The sequence below is a fragment of the Ranitomeya variabilis genome, chromosome 1 (genome assembly GCF_051348905.1).
Source record: "Ranitomeya variabilis isolate aRanVar5 chromosome 1, aRanVar5.hap1, whole genome shotgun sequence".
NCBI lineage: Eukaryota > Metazoa > Chordata > Amphibia > Anura > Dendrobatidae > Ranitomeya > Ranitomeya variabilis.
The window spans coordinates 278620147-278638194 of NC_135232.1; the positions used below are offsets into that span (position 1 = coordinate 278620147).

At 44.2% G+C, this 18048-nt stretch overlaps 1 long non-coding RNA gene across 1 annotated transcript in view; it reads left to right on the plus strand.

The window, feature by feature from the left end:
* Positions 1–18048, plus strand: part of LOC143793930 (uncharacterized) — a 204865-nt gene that overhangs the window by 48417 nt on the left and 138400 nt on the right. The window contains exon 2 of the long non-coding RNA XR_013220338.1: positions 10551–10756. This is a non-coding gene — a long non-coding RNA (uncharacterized LOC143793930). The remainder of the gene's footprint in view (positions 1–10550; positions 10757–18048) is intronic.

Genomic DNA, 18048 nt, shown 5'->3' on the forward strand with positions numbered 1-18048 from the left:
TGTTCCGGCCTACTAAAGGTGTCTGTCTGCCCCTGCCTGGTGTTGTCCTCAACTGAACAAAGCTGTGCTTCAACCTTCTGTTCCAAATTACCATTTTTAAAAATGCCATTGGCTGTTCCGGCCTACTAAAGGTGTCTGTCTGCCCCTGCCTGGTGTTGTCCTCAACTGAACAAAGCTGTGCTTCAACCTTCTGTTCCAAATTACCATTTTTAAAAATGCCATTGGCTGTTCCGGCCTACTAAAGGTGTCTGTCTGCCCCTGCCTGGTGTTGTCCTCAACTGAATAAAGCTGAGCTTCAACCTTCAGTTCCAAATTACCATTTTTAAAAATGCATTTGGCTGTTCTGGCCTACTAAAGGTGTCTGTCTGCCCCTGCCTGGTGTTGTCCTCAACTGAATAAAGCTGAGCTTCAACCTTCAGTTCCAAATTACCATTTTTAAAAATGCAATTGGCTGTTCCTGCCTACTAAAGGGGTCAGCCCCTGCCTGGTGTTGTCCTCAACTGAATAAAGCTGAGATTCTACCTTCTGCCTCTTACTAACTGCTGTTTTTTTAAAAAATTGGCTGTTCCGGCCTACTAAAGGTGTCTGTCTGCCCCTGCCTGGTGTTGTCCTCAACTGAACAAAGCTGAGCTTCCACATTCTGGCTTTCGCCCTATACTATCAGATATTAAACTGCATTTGGCCTACTAGTGTGGTTAGGCCCTTGAAACAGTGTCTGCTGCTCTTGGGTTTGCTACTCCACTGAACAAAGCAATGCCGCCTGTTTAGTCCTGTTACCAATTTTGAACTGCATTTAGCCTACATTATTCTTTGGCCCTATATCTGTTTCCTCCTCATCCTGCCCATTGCCCAGACACTGCTAGATGAGTCTGCTGGTACATTGACCTAGACCACTACATTCCCCTTATACTCTACACAGCCAGAATCTGACCCTGCTGAAAGTAAGGTTCCCCTTCCCGCATGTTATACCACCTTACACAGGGACAGAGAGGAAGGTGCAGATGAAAGTGCAGGTTCCTTCATCAGGTGGGGGGGCATACTCGTTGGCGACGTCACTGGCACAGGGCCCCTCAGAGTACGCAAAAGTGTCGCTGCTGGTGGGAGGCGCCCCCGCCATGCAAACACACTGCTGTACTTTGAGGGGCCCTGTGCCAGTGCCAATGCGAACGAGTGGCCCCCCCCGCTTGCTCAGGATCACAGCACTTGCAACGTTGAAATACTTACCTTTCCCTGCAACACCGCCGTGACGTAGTCCGCATTTCCTGGGCCCACGAAAAACTTGAGCCAGCCCTACTCCCCCCACAACTTTTGCCAAATGACCCCCAATTCCCTATGCCCAACTATTATTATAAAGTTAATTAAGATTGACAAGCTTCAGAAACAAGAATGGATGTTTTTGGCATTAAAATGGGCACTGTAGGTGTTTTCCTGGCCTCCACTCACTGCCGACTATGCTTCCCCATTGACTTGCATTGGGTTTCGTGTTTCGGTCGATCCCCGACTTTTAGCGATAATCGGCCGACTGCACTCGACTCGACTCTGGACAAAATCGGGTTTCACAAAACCCGACTCGATCTTAAAAAAATGAAAGTCGCTCAACTCTACGTTCAAGGGTCCATGTGGAAGTGGACTGTGACGGCTCCTGCAGCGATGATTCTGAGGAACTGGTGTAAGAGGAGGAGTCAATGCGTACAGACTGGATTCCTGCAATCCTTGGAGTGGGCAGGACACGTCCTGCGCCACTCGCACGATCTGTACCCGGCTCAACACATTAACCCAATGGGCTGTGGGGGAAAGGTATCGCCCCTGTCCATGTTGACTGGTCCACGCATCGGTGGTGAGGTGGACCTTGCTACTGACGGCGTTCAGTAGCGCGTGTTTTATGTGTCCCTCCACATGCTTGTGCAGGGCAGGGACAGCTTGCCTGCTGAAGTAAAAGCGGCTGGGCACATTGTACTGTGGGACTGCCAATGACATCAAGTCACGGAAGCTGTCAGTCTCCACCAGCCTGAATGACAGTATTTCCAGTGACAGAAGTTTGGCAATGCCTGCAGTCAGAGCCTGTGCTCATGGGTGGTTTGACGAGAAAGGCCGCCTTTTCTCCCATGCCTGTACTACCGATGGCTGTAGACTGGGCTGGGAGTGTGAGGATGCCTGGGAACGTGGTGCTGCGGGTGGAATTACAGTGGGTCTCTGGACAACAGGGCCAGAGGTTCTTCCACGGCGATCCTGGGAGGAAGCTGAACCAGCTGCGTGTGAGCTGGAGGAAGAGGCAACACGAGCTGAAGAGGTGGTAGCTGCCGCTGTTGGTTGGCCTAGCTCTTCAGTGTGTTTTTCTAACTCCGCCACATGCCTGGTCCGCACATGTTTCCACATGTTGGAGGTATTGAGGTTGCTGACATTTCGACCTCTTTTGACTTTGTGATGACACACCTTGCATTTGACATAGCAAATGTCATCTGCAACTGTGTCAAAAAAGGACCAGGCACTGCAAGTCTTGGGAGCGCCCTTTTTGGCTTTTGAAAGAGACACGCTCCTAACGGGTGCCACAGCGGAGGCTGCAGGATCGGCAGTCTTCCCCCTCCAACTCCCTCTTTGGCCCGTTCGGGGAATCTCTTCCTCAGAGCTGCTCCCACCACCTTCCTGTCCCTCACGCCAAGATGGGTCAAGGACCTCATCTACACTACCCTCTGCCACCAACAGCTCCTCCTGGGTAGTCTCAGCAGCAGAGCACGCACCAGAAAGTGGCACCTGAGTGTCATCAGCGGATGCGTCCTGCGATGTGGTGACCGGAGGCACTGGCCCACCCACCTCTTCAGACTCAGAGAGAAAAAGCTGTTGGGCATCACTGCACCCTGCCTCTTCTCCCATTTATTCAATGCTGCTTGGCTGGCCCCCTGTTTCCAAGCCAAGAGATTCAGAGAACAGAAGTAGAGACGGCTCCTGTCCTGGGCTCTCTGTCTGCCTGGGCAATTTGGCAGGTGGTGAAGAGACAGATGGGTGCTCTCCAGTGCTCTGTGTCTGAGAGGATGTGGCACTAATTGAAGTCGATGCATTAGCTGCCATCCATCCAACAACGGCTTCAATTTGGTCTTCACGCAGCAGCGGTGTACGACGCTCTCCGACAAAGCTGCGCATGAACGACTGTTCCCTGCTGAAAGTGGGTGCTGATGAGTCACCGGTGCCCGCAGCAGGCACAGAATCCCCACATCCTCTCCCACGTGCCTTACTCCCTGCCTTCTTCATCTTGGTTGACTGATAAAGATAAGCAGAAAAGTACTAACGGCTTTGTGTGCTTATTCCTGAACAGCTCCCAGTCCTAACAGGTATAAGAAACACAAATTTTCTAAAGTGTAGACTAGACTTTAATATGAGCTAATGTGGCCTACACAAATGTAAAGTGGTGTGTTTGGTGAACTTTATTATTTATTTATTTTTTGGGGGCTGAACTGACAACAGGGAGAGCTGCAGTCACACGGAGACCGTGCAGACAGCCGTAAACGGCGCTGCAAGGCCCAAAAACACTCCTCTACGTTTTCCTATGTAGTGTTTTTCCACAAGTTAGCTGTATACGGGTGGAAAGACACTAATAGGAATTTTTTGAAAATATGTGCAGCAGCCTGCACTACTTGAAAAAAAAAAATAGAACAGTATGAGGCAGTGAACCACCCTCCCTGAACTGAATACAACCAGCTATGGCCTATGGCTGCACACAGACACACACACACACACACACACACACACACACACACAGAGACCTTGCAGATCGCTGTGAAAACAGTGCTGCAAGGCAAAAGCAAGGTGATTAGTAGGTGAACACAGCGGTTGCTAAATTAGCCTTGGAAAAGAACAATGAAGCAAATCGCTATCTCTAAACTGGCCCTCAGTCAGCAAACAGCGTCCTGTCACTAAGGGTACCGTCACACCGTGCAATTACGATTGCTACGACAGCACGATCCGTGACGTCGCAGCGTCGTATGAATATCACTCCAGCGTCGTAGACTGCGGTCACACTTTGCAATCACGGCGCTGGAGCGATGCCGAGGTTCGCTGGTAACCAGGGTAAACATCGGGTTACTAAGCGCAGGGCCGCGCTTAGTAACCCGATGTTTACCGTGGTTACCAGCGTAAAAGTAAAAAAAAAAAAACCGTACATACTCACCATCTGATGTCCGTCAGGTCCCTTGCAGTCTGCTTCCTGCTCTGACAGTGCCGGCCGTACACTGAGAGCAGAGCGCAGCGGTGACGTCACCGCTGTGATCTGCTCTCACTTTCCGGCCGGCGCTCACAGTCAGAGAGGGAAGCAGACTGCAAAGCCCTTAGAATGCTGGCACCTCCGGCGAGGAGATTCGTGTGCGTGCAAGACCACTGACTGCTCTTGTTTAGACAGTTAGCCTGTGCCTCTGTGGAGTCTAACAGGGCGCAGCGCTTTGAGTTCACGGCTGCTCTGTGAGGTAACAGAGTTAGCTAACACTGCCATTAGTTCTGCTATTTGCTAGCAGCAGGTTCTCCTGCACGGTGGACCCCAGGCTGCGAACGCATCTATCCTAATAAAATATATACTTTCATTAGGTGCGTTCCGCTAGCCCTATCATAACACATGTTGCTTTTTTTTCTGCGATGCGATTTTTTTTCGGGGAAAAAAATGCAACATTTGCACTAGAAATGCGGAATACACTGTAAATAATAGGAGGCATATGTAAGCGTTTTTATCACGTTTTTATAGCGAAAAAACACGAAAAAAACACGAAAAATACTGAATGTGTGCAGATGGCCTTAAGGCGACAGTTTTGCAACAATTTTCGGGGATAATCTCTCTGTAAAAATTTTGTTTACATTTCCTCAAGTCGTTGGGCACATATATCTTTTTCGCTAACAATTTTCCTTACTCTGTGAAACAGAGATTGGAATTTATTTTTTAGTTGCTGCCGGATGGCAGCTTTGGTGCAACAGTAAATTATTGCAATCGGAAGTTTCGGTATACAAGTCTGTGTTTAAAGTCCCATCCGTATTTTTTATTACGGTTGTATCTAGAAAGTTAATCTGACTAAAACTGTTAGTAATTGTGAATGTTAATTCAGGCCAAATCCCATTAATTTAGTTATAAAAGCTTTCCAGTGTTTCAAGTGGCCCTTCTGTTGTGAATTCCGTTCTTGGGCTCCATCCTGTGGTTGCGAATGGTATTTTTGGGAGTTCTGCTCTTGGGCTCCCTCTTGTGGTTTCGAGTGGAACTTAGCAGCTGCGTTCACTAATCGGTTTCCTGGCCTTGTTATTTAACTGGGCTTTTGGCTTTAGTGCATGCCAGATGTATTTCCTGTGGATTCAGTCCTTTCCTGGATGTTCTCTGTTGGCCAGTCCATTTTCAGCTTAAGATAATTCTGCTACTTTTTGGGTGTTTCCCTGCTTATGACCTTCTGTTCAGTTCAATTTATGTCTTTGTCCAGCTTGTCATTATGAAATATTCCGGCTAGTTGGAAGCTCTGGGGTGGCAGATTTTCCCCCTCCACACCGTGAGTCGGTGTGGTGGTTATTTTTGTAAACTCTGCGTGGACTTTTAGTTTTTATACTGACCGCACAGCAACCTATCATATCTCTGTCTATTTAGATAGTAGTGGCCTCCTTTGCTAAAAAATCTAGTTTCATTTCTGAGTTTGTCATTTCCCTCTCCACTCACCGTCAATATTTGTGGGGGGCTATCTTCCTTTGGGGGTTTCTCTGAGGTGAGATAGCTTTCCGTTTCCATCTTTAGGGGTAGCTAGTTCTTAGGCTGTGCAGAGGCGTCTAGGCAGAGTTAGGTACGCTCCACGGCTATTTCTAGTGTTGGTGTTAGGAGTAGGGATTGCGGTCAGTAAAGTTACCACCTCCTCAGAGCTAGTCCTATTTTTGTTTTACCCACCAGGTCATTTCAGTGCTGCTCCGTAGTGAGTCCATGATTGGTTTTGCCCACCAGGTCATCTCAGCACCGCTCCGTACCCACCAGGTCATAACACCCTTCCCATATGCAAAACACGTCATCTATGTATGTAAGCCAATGATGACAATGAGTACAGTATAAAGAATTAGGGTAAACAAATTTGGATTCGAAATAAGACATGAAAGTATTAGCATAGGGTGGGGCCACATTGGACCTCATGACTGTTCCTTGTGTCTGTAAATAAAATGTATCTTCAAACAGAAAACATTTTTCTGTAAGTACGAGTTTTAATAATTCCATCAAAGTTAATGACCATTGAATTCATATTGGATTGTTCCAGTAGGAGCCTAGCTGCTTGTATGCCTTTCTCGTGTTTTATTGATGTATATAGATTATTTACATCTAGTGTGACCAAAATAGTTTCTTTTGTGACTTTGCCCATATTCTTGATAATGTTAAGGAAGGCCCCTGTATCCAAAATAAAGGATGAGGTGTTTTTAACTAAAGGGGTTAATTAATACCTTCTCCAGCAATATAGATAGTGGTGATAAGATGGAATTTGTGGAGACCACTATGGGTCTCTCTGGGGGGCTTATCCAGCCTTTTGTGGATTTTGGGCAATGTATAAAATACTGGTATCATAGGGTCCACTTTAATAAGAAACTCCTGTTTTTTTTTGTCAGTAATGCCTAAATGAATAGCCTGTTCTAAAACACCTCTGATTTTTTGTTCTATGGCCATAGTGGGATTCTGCTTTAGAGGTAAATAGACAGTTCTGTTATTAAGTTGTTTTAAAATTTTGTCTCTATACATGGAATGGTCCATAATGACCGTGGCACCCCCTTTATCCACTGGTTTTATAATTATGTCTTATTATGTCTTATGTCATCAGACATGAGGGCTTGAAGTGCCTTACGTTCACTTGGGTCTAAATTTGTTTGAAAAAATAACTCCCCTTTAGTGATTTGTTTAGAAAAATTACTGAGTCTTTCTCTATCAGAGCGATAAACGTCTCAACTGGTGGGTTGATTTGGGGTGAATTAAATTTACATGGTAGCTTGAGACCTAGACTGGGTCGGTTAATAGGTGTAATGGTAGTAGTAACTCTCTCTGTATTATTCAGAGGAACTTAATTGTGAAAGAAAGTTTTTAATCTTAAGTTTCTGTAAAATCTTTGTAGATCAAGATCTAGATGGAATGTATTAAATTTATATGTGGGACAGAATGATAAACCTTTCTGTAATAAACGTAACTGTGTATGGTCCAAAGTTTTAGAGGAAACGTTGATAACTAGATTGGTAGTACTACCTGTGATCTCGTGTTCATCGTATGGCGATTGATTTCTGAAACATTGCCCACCCCTCTTTGTTCTTTTCTTTGATTGTTTCTTCTGGCTGTACCTAAAAAAGGAACTCCATGTGTATCCATTCGTTCGTTGTCTGAGCTGGATGCTGAAGAGCCTTCTGTATATCTGGATCCTCTGTGATAGGGTCTGAAGGGGGTTTTAGAGCCACACCATCTATAAACTCTATTTTGCAGGTAGTCTTGTGTGAAACGGATGAGCTTCTGATGTTTTCTTTTTTCTGTTTCCAGTCGAAATGAATCTAGATTGTCTTTCATACGAGATTTTATAGAATCAAATTCTTCTTTAGACAACGTATCTTTTAGTTGTGTTTCAATACCTTGTAATTTGTCTTGACTAGTTTTCACCTCTTTATGTAGATAATCCAAGGTCAAAGTAATCAGATCTAGAGAGCAATTATTAAGAATTTGCTCAAAATGTTGACAAAAATCTGCGTTGTCCTGAAAAAGAGTTGGACAATTCCCCAATGTGGGGTCCTTTTTTTACTAAATAAAATGGTGCCATCACAGCCCCCTTGCCCAAAATGCACCGTACAGAGCACCTTCAACATGGTGATCTAGTGGCAGTTAAGGGACTCATTGCAGGAGGCAGAATTAAGAAGTAGGCACAATGTAATGTCATGCCCAATTCCCCAATGTAGGGTCCTTATTTTACAAATTAAAATAGTGCCATAATAGAAAAAACTTGGCACTCAGTAGTGAGGAAAATTATTTTGCTTCTTTTTATTATTAATGCATCCAGACAAAATTAACGAATAAACGTTTTCGGTCCAGCAAAGGACCTTCATCAGACAATTCTTTAGTGTGAACTGGATGTAGAAGCAATCTAAGAAGGTATAAGGACATCCACAGATTATATAACAGTAAACTTTATTACAAAAATATATAAAATAGTACAAATATATTTCAAAAAAGTGATTTTTAAAACCGGATGATGTGCCAGATCAATAGCGCCACCTATACCCCAATAGTATATAATACATAGTGAGAGAAAGGTATGTGTTGCAAATATAAGGTATTTATATCCAGACCAAGTGGTCAAAATGTACCAATGTACAACAGGAACAACACTCACCAAAAAAGTAGATGGGGAAGGTGGCACTAGGTCGCATCCAAGAGCGCCCCAAAGATCTTTACAAAGTTGGTAACAGAAGATCTCAAATAGTTGTCTACCAGACGCCGGTTTGACAATCTCACACAACAACAACGGCAAGCCATCAAAGAATTACAATCATACAAAGATGTAGTATACAAGCCGGCTGACAAGGGGGGAAACATCGTGGTCTGGCCATGTCAAAAATATGAGAAAGAAGCGTTTTGACAATTGAGGGATGATAACACCTACTCAAAATTGTCATATAATCCGGTTGCCTCTTTCTCATCTCAGTTGCAGCGAATCCTTATTAAGGCTCATGAGGGAGGTATTATTGACAAAAGGATGTTGGAGGGGTTGACGGTCAGGTTCCCCAAGACGCCAACTTTCTATCTCTTGCCGAAAATCCACAAGGATGCCGTCGACCCCCCTGGACGTCCGATAGTGTCTGGCATTGATGGTCTATCTGACCCGATATGCAAATTTATTGATTATTTCTTGAAACCTTTGGTAGAAAATCTACCATCTTATGTACGTGACACTACAGACATCCTCACAAGGGTCGACGGCGTCCTTGTGGATCAACATGTATTATTGGTCACCGCCGACATTCAAACCCTATATACATGTATTGACCATACTCATGGTTTGGATGCGGTCCGTTTCTTCCTGGGGACCTCCGACCTGGACAGCTCTCTGTGTGGTTTAATCCTCGAGCTGCTGCATTTTATCCTCACCAATAATTTTTTTGTTTTCAAAGATGTTTTTTACTTGCAGAAGCGTGGCACAGCCATGGGTGCGGCCTGTGCGCCCTCGTACGCTAATCTCTTCCTTGGTTTTTGGGAGAGATCCTTGTTTGGCGACGAGGGTGCGGGGAGCCGCTGACCATGTGCTGTGCTGGCTTCGGTACATTGATGATATTTTTTTCATATGGGCGGGGACACCGCAGCAGCTCGAGGATTTCATGCTTCAACTGAACACGAATCCGTTTAATTTCAAACTTACTTACCAGTATCACTCTACCCGGATTGACTTTTTAGACGTCACTCTGGAGGTCGACGCTGCTCGATACATCCAGACTGACATCTTTCGCAAACCTACTTCTGTCAATGCCTTGATTCGTGCAGATTCGGCACATAATCCTGCCACCATCAGAGCTGTCCCGGTCGGACAGTTCCTAAGGTTGAGACGGATCTGTTCATCCGACCAGAAATTTCAGAACCAAGCCACAGATTTGCAGTCTCGTTTTTTAGCACGCGGCTATAGCCGCAGGAGTGTTAAGCGTGGCTTTGATAGGGCCGGAAAAATTCGGCGTAGTGACCTACTATATACAACTAAGAGAAGAAAGACAAATACCAGTGATGATACCATTAGATTCATTGGTACATATAATCATGAATAGCAAAACATCAGGGGCATCCTGAAGAAACACTGGTCTATTTTGAAGACAGAGCCCACCCTGGGGGCTAGCCTGGGAGATTTTCCTGCTATGACCGCCAGGAGGGCACCCAATTTAGGTAACCTCCTGGTTAGGAGTCATTATGTTCCACCTATTCAAAACCTTTTTGGCACTCGGGGACCCCTACTTGGGTGTTTTCAGTGTGGCCACTGCCTGGCCTGCGCGAATGTCGACCGCATCTCTACTTTTGATACATCAGATGGCCTTAAACAATTTCAGATTAGACAGCACATCACGTGTGGCACAAGTAATGTTGTATATTACGCCACATGTGCCTGTCCTCGCATATATATAGGCCTCACTTCTAGGGAGCTCAGAATTAGGGTGCGGGAGCACGTTCGAGACATTCGCGCGGCTGGGACGGTGGTCGATCCCTCTGAGCTGGAGACTCTCCCGCGTCACTTTAGGACTTTTCACAATTGTGACGCGGGGTCTCTTCGGGTCAGGGGGATCGAAAGCCTTCACCTTGGAGTGAGGGGTGGAAATTATAAAAAATTCTTAGCCCAACATGAGGCGAACTGGATAGTTCGCCTCAACACTATGGTGCCCAATGGGCTTAATGAGACACTAAGCTTGTCGTCCTTTTTATAATATAGTACCGTATTCTGGGGCTCATTTGTCTTACCCCTTTTTGACATCATTATGCACCTTTTGGATCATATAATCGGATCCTTTTATTGCTCTTTATGTTTTTAACTTTTTCTTTTTCACTATTTCTTTAGTTTTCATGGATTTATGCATGAATCAACGTATCCCAGATATATTTTGACGTGTCTCTACTTGGACCCCAAAGTCTCTCGTGCATGCACCTTTATTCTTATTAAGACATATACATCATCTGATGAAAAGAGGATCTCTTCTGACAACAAGCAGAACATAAATGATGGACGTTTTGTTTTCTATGACATACCATCTCTGGCTTGTCAAGGTAAGGAGGCTTATTTGCCGTGCAATGCTCCTCTGGGAAATTAAATATGCAAATTGCCTCTTCTGAGAAAATGAGGACTTAACTCTATAGCGCCACCTGTTGGAAGTAGTGATCCTACAAGTCACAATCAACCCTCTAACGAGTCGTGCAATATGACTTAGGATAAAAGCGAAATCAGTATCTCAATTCGCAGACACGGTGTTTCGGGCTGTTGGCCCTCGTCAGTGCGAAGCATGAGGACTGATTTGGCTAGGTGAGAGGCTCTGGACTGGGGTCTAAGGGGTATCATTTCTCCTTATGGAGAGTGACATACCATCTCTGGCTTGTCAAGGTAAGGAGGCTAATTTGCCGTACAATGCTCCCCTGGGAAATTAAAAATGCAAATTGCCTCTTCTGAGAAAAAGAGGACTTAACTCTATAGCGCCACCTGTTGCATATGTTTATATGGAGTGGGGTAATCTTGTTCCCTATGGCGTTATTGTACGTAATTTCTGAAACATAATGTGGTTGTCTGGTATTTTGTTTAGATTATATAACAGACAGCAAAAACAGTGGCAAAATGGCCTACAATGCCCAAAGATGGAGATGTATGAGGGTTCTCACAGAAATACCACACTGGCAAATATGTGCCCTTTTTATATTTTTTTTATGCTAAGTAGTGCTGTATATAATTTCAGTAACAGACAGCAAAAAAAGTGGTACATTGGCCTACAATGCCCAAACTTGGAGCACACAGATATATGAGGGCTGTCACGGAAATACCACACTGGCAAATATGTGGCCTTTTTATATTTTTTAGGCTGAATAGTTCTGTATATAATTAGAGTAACAGACAGCAAAAAAAGTGGTAAACTGGCCTACAATGACCAAACTTGGAGCATGCAGATATGAGGGCTCTCACGGAAATACCACACTGGCAAATATGTGGCCTTTTTATATTTTTTATGCTAAATAGTGCTGTATATAATTAGAGTAACAGACAGCAAAAACAGTGTCAAAATGGCCTACAGTGCCCAAATTTGGAGAACGCAGATATGAGGGCTGTCACGGAAATGACACAATGGCAAATATGTGGCCTGTTTTTTTTAGAAATGCCAAATAGTGCTGTATATAATTAGAGTAACAGACAGCAAAAACAGTGGCAAAATGGCCTAAAATGCAAAAACTTGGAGCACGCAGATATATGAGGCCTTTTTTAGTGAATTTAAAACACCAACAAAAAAAAAGGGGCACAAGGCTAGCAAACACAACTATGCTACGTATGCCTGACAAACTATGATTTTTAAACAGGCCTCTGTATGACAGAACACTCTGTATATATTTTTTGGGGGGTGAATTTTTGGGAAAAAAAATGCAACTAGGTATATAGTAAAGAAGCTGCAGTAGCAGCAGCAGACAGTTATGAAGCTTTGGGAGGGATGCAGTGGGAGCAATGGACACACATACAGTGCCTGCAGGCCTTGCACTGATGTGGATATGCTGTGCCCTGCCTACCTAGCGCTCGGGACCCACAAATTAGCTCTAAAAAGGACTGTTGGTTTCTCAGGAGTTGTGGATTTAAGAGTTGCAGACCTACACTAACTCTAAAAACCACGATTCTGACCCTATCTTGGCAGCAGCTCTCCCTACTCTCACTGAATCCATTGCAGAATGCGGCGAGCAGGGCGGCGCCAGGTCTCTTATACTCAGGATGATGCTGTGCGGCCAAGCCAATCACTGCACGACCACAACAAAGATGGTGTGGCATTTCATCAACTGGGAGACAATTCCTGCATCGTGATTGGGTCTCTAAAGTCCATAAAAAATGCTGGGTGGAGACACCAGTTACCGCCAAATAATCCCGGAAATGCACGGTGCTCGCCTAGTACACTGAGCATAGTGATACTCGGGCGAGTAACGAGTAGTGGTGAGCACGTTCACTCATCACTATCTAGCATGAACTGCACGCTTGAGATCTCCCCAGACTGGCTCAATGATACTGAGGTCAGAGGACTGAGATGGCTACCCCAGAACCTTCACTTTGTTCTGCTGTAGCCAATAACAGGTCGACTTGGCCTTGTGTTTTGGATCGTTGTCATGTTGGAACATCCAAGTACTTCCCATGCGCAGTTTTTGGGCTGATGAGTGCAAATTTGTCTCTAGTATTTGCTGATAACGTGCAGTATTCATCTTTCCTTCAACTTTGACCATGTTTCCTGTGCCTTTGTAGCTCGCACATCCCCAAATTATCAGTGATCCACCTCCATGCTTTACAGTAGGAATGGTGTTCTTTTCATTATAGGCCTTGTTGACCTCTCTCCAAATGTAACGTTTATAGTTGTGGCCAAAAAGTTCAATGTTGGTCTCATCACTCTAAATTACTTTGTTCCAGAAGTTTTGAGGCTTGTCTTTGTGCTGTTTTGTGTATAGTAGGTGAGATACTTTGTGGCATTTGTGCAGTAATGGCTTTCTTCTGGAGACTCAACCTTGTAGCCCATTTTTCTTCAAGTGCCTCCTTATTATGCATCTTGAAGCAGCCACACCGCTAGTTTTTAGAGTGTCATGTATTTCAGCTGATTTGTGGGTTTTCTTTACATCACGAACAATTTTCCTGGCAGTGGTGGACAGCATTTTTGCTGGTCTACCTGACCGTGGTTTTGTTTTTATAGAGCCCCTGATTTTCCTTTTGTTAATCAGTTTGAATTCTGCTGACTTGCATTATTAGTTCCTTGGATATCTTTTTGTATCCCTTTCCTGTTTTATACAGTTCAACTACTTTTCTTGTAGATCCATTGACAATTCTTTTGCTTTCCCCATGACTCACAATCAAGAAACAACAGTGGCTGGATGAAAGATGCAAGAGTCTGTCTTGATCCCAGAAACTCACTCAGCTTTTATGCACATACACTATAAGCAAACAAGTCACCAGTGAGGATGTTACTTTTAGTAGCCATTCAAACCCATTTGTGTTAACTTCAGTGCATGTTATCAGGCCAAAATCACCAGAGTATGTGAACTTTGATCAGGGTCATTTGAATGTTTTGGGTTGTCATTATGATATAAAAAGAGAAAGCACAATAGAGAATCATAAAAGGAAAGTAACTGGCCAATGAGCTCAGAGACAGAATTGTGGCATGGCACAGATCTGGCAAAGGTTACAACATAATTTCTGCAGTAATCAATGTTCCTAAGAGCACAGTGGCCTTCATAATCCTTAAGTGGAAGAATTTTGGGACCACCAGAAGTCTTCCTAGACCTGGCCGTCCAGCCAAACTGAGCAATCATGGGAGAAAAGCCTTGGTGAGAGAGGTAAACAAAAAACCCAAGATCACTGTGTCTGAACTTCAGATATAAAGTAAGGGGATGGGAGAAAATTCCACAAAGTCAGATATCACTGCAGCCCTCCACCAGCCAGGCCTTTATGGCAGAGTGGCTTGACAGAAGCCTCTCCCCAGTGCAATATAACATATGAAAGCCTTCATAGAGCTTGCTAAAAAACACATGAAGGACTTCCAGGCAATGAGAAATAAGATTCTCTGGTCTGATGAGACAAAAATAGAACTTTTTGGTGATAATTCTAAGCCATATGTGTAAACAAAACCAGCAACTGCTCATCACCTGCCCAATACAATCCTAACAGTGAAAGATGGTGGTGGCAGCATGAGGCTATGGGGGTGTTTTTCAGATGCAGGGACAGGATGACTGGTTGTCATTGAAGGAAGCATGAATGCGACCAAGGATAGAGAGATCCTGGATGAAAATCTCTTCCAGAATGCTCTGGGCCTCAGACTTGGCCGAGGGTTCTCCTTCCAACAAGGCAAATGGCCATAAGCACACAGCTAAAATAACAAAAGAATGGCTTCAGAACAACTCTGTGACCATTCTTGACTCGTGCAGAAAGAGCCCTGACCTAAACTCAATTGAGCATCTCTAGAGAGACCTGACAATGGCTGTCCACCAACGTTCACCATCCAACCTGACGGAACTGGAGGGGATCTGCAAGGAAGAATGGCAGAGGATCCTCAAATCTAGGTGTGAAAAACTTGTTGCATCATTCTCAAGATGACTCATGGCTGTACTAGCTCAAAATGGTGCTTCCACTCAATGCTGAGCAAAGGGTGTGAATACTTATGACCATGTGATATTTCAGTTTTCCTTTTAATACATTTGCAAACATTTCTACATTTCTGTTTTTTTTTCAGTCAAGATTGGGTGCAGGGTGTACATTAATGAGAAAATAAATTATTTTTTTTAATTTACCAAATGGCTGCAATGAAAAATAGAGTGAGAAATGTAAAGGGGTCTTAATACTTTTGGTACCCACTGTATGTATAGCATGAGGAAACTTTGACTAAATTTAGCTTTCCCCCTCTAATCATAAATGCTATAATGGGAATGTACTTGGCCACATCAGCGAGAATAAGGCTTTACGGCTCATTAACAGTTTCATTCCAAATATGTAATGGAACGAGACAGGGACGTCCGCTATCATCTCTTCTGTTTGTGATGACCATAGAACCCCTGTTACAGGCTATCCAACAAAATCCTGAAATCAAGGGTATTTGCATAGGAGAAGATCTTTATAACACAGGAGCCTTTGCGGATGACCTCTTGTTTGTGCTCTCCCAGGCTTTGAGAGGGTTGCCAGCCTTAAAACAAGCATTGTAAAAGATATGGTGATCTATGAAATTTTAAAGTGATTACAACTAAATCTGAGGCGCTGGGCCTGGACCTTCCTGGGGAGCTGGAAAGAAAACTCAAGTAAAATCATTCCTTCATCTGGCCGCCTAGATTTATATCATACCTAGGTATTAAAATAGGAAAGACAGACAGAGATCTCTTCACTTTAAACATAAAACCGTTAATAGAAATCACGAATGCCTGCATTCGATCCTGGAGAAACCCCTTACATTCATGGATGGGGAGAAAGAATATCTTAAAAAAACATTTCTCCAACATGGGACACTGTCCTCTTTCCTTCATAGACATAAACATAAGCTACATTTAAGCAGACTTATCACACCTTTTGAAGGCCTCTGGGCCAAAACCGAACACCCCACCAGGGCGCTCTCTACAATTTACCAGCAATTGCTAAAAAGCTGATACTACCCTGAAACAAGCATACCTAGCACTTTGGGAAAAAGACCTTGGCAACAACTTTTCAGATGCTCAGATAAAACATATATACCAAAATTCACATGGATATTTGCATTGTGTACGAATCCAAGAGAATTCCTTTAAAATAATAACTAGGTGGTATACCACTCCTAAACAGATACACAAATGGCACAACTCGGTGCCCAATACATGCTGGAGGTGCCAAAAAGCTGAAGGAGGATTCTTCCACATTTGGTGGTCTTGCCCAACTCTGCAGAGTTTTTGGAAAACAATATCCAAGACTATTTCTGAAGCCATAGGCAAACAATTCACACTGACACCTGAAACGGCTTTATTAAATTTTCCAATCAATCAATCGCCATATAGAGGAAGTAAATAAACAGATAAATACCAGCGTTAATACAACCACTATAAAAGGTATTAGGGGTGTTCCATAAAAGAGGGGGAAGCATTAAAAAAAATATATGCCTAGTACGGCTCTCACTGTAAAATACAGTCGTGGTTCAGTGCACTTACGTTGCCCAAAAGGAGGGGGTGAGACCAGATGGGTGCCGTGTGCTGCCTTCAGCAGTGTCAGGTAAGGTTGCCGTAGTTGCGCACGATCCTCCGTAGCCCCGTGCACTTCCGTTGTCAGAAGGGGATGAAGTCAGGTGAAAGCCGCGTATTGCCTTTAGAATAGCGGGCTGCAGGCACTGCCCCGGCCGGTGGCAGAAGATCCTGCGCTCGCGTGTTCTGTAGAGTAGGTCAGCGTTGCTGGGCTAAGCCGCTAGGTGCTCTGCTGCTGCAGGACCTTACGTGACGTCACGGTCACGTGATTGCTCACGTGACAGGCTAGGGAAAGCGTATAGGACCAAATCCTATGCGTTTCGGAGACAACCGTGCTCCTTCATCAGGGATCCCTAAAATAAATAACTTTGATATAATTTAGTCTTACATAACTATAAAAATTTCAACAAGTAGCACTTCTTTAATAGATCTAGCCATGCTTGGTCATTTATTGCATTAAGTTAAACTCTGTAAAGCTATTACCTTTAGGTAACTTCTCACACTCGGGCTCCTGTTGAGCTTCCCCTTGGATGGGGAACTTTAGTTTTTCATTCCATCAAGTCGGCACTGGATTGTCCGATTCATGTTACTGTAATATTTACCTTTTTCTGTTTTATACTCTACTACATGCTTCACAATTCTTATATGGTTAAGATAATGTCTTTGAATGTATGATCTGTTTTTCTATACATGGTTTATCATTCATTGTATGATTTATTATCGTTAAATAAAAAGAACATTGAAAAAAAGAGACAATGGGCAGTGAACTTTGCATTGCAATAAAACAAAAGCTGGAGTGGTGCTTTACCCCAAATCTGAAAATTAATACAATTTGAGGACATTACAAGCTTACCTTAACCTCTTTCTGACATACGGCATAATAGTACACCGATGTTGGACTCCCCCTGTTTGGTGCGGGCTGACATGTGACCGCAACAGCTGCAGGTGGAATCACTATCCACCCACTGCTGTTAACTAGTTAAATGCCTCTGTCAATTTTTAATTGTGCCTCACCAATGGGTCAGCATGACAACCAGAGATCTAAAGCAGACCTCTATGGTTTGCATTGCTGGATTGATATGAGTATGGCCCACTGGTTAGCACTAGGGTTGAGCAAAACGGATCGGACAAATTCAAAAACCGCCGACTTTCGGCAAAGTTGGGGTTTTGTGAAACCCGACCCGATCCCACTGTGGGATCGGCCATGCGGTCGGCGATCTGCGCGCCAAAGTCGCGTTTCATATGACGCTTTCAGCACCATTTTTCAGCCAATGAAGGAGGATGCAGAGTGTGGGCAGCGTGATGACATAGGTCTCGGTCCCCACCATCTTAGAGAAGGGCATGACAGTGATTGGCTTGCTTTCTGCGGCATCACAGGGGCTATAAAGGGGCGTTCCCGCCGACCACCATCTTACTTCTGCCGATCTCAGCATAGGGAGAGGTTGCTGCAGCTTCGTCAGAAGCAGGGATATAGTTAGGGAGAGAAGATTAACCCCAAACCACTTGTGCTGTAGCGATTTCCACTGTCCAACACCACCTTTGTTTTGCAGGGAAAGCGGAGGCTATATCTTTGTGCATCAGCTCTGTAGCTTATTAGGCTGCCTTATAAGGCTCCCTGATAGCTGCATTGCTGTTTGCACGCTGCTGTG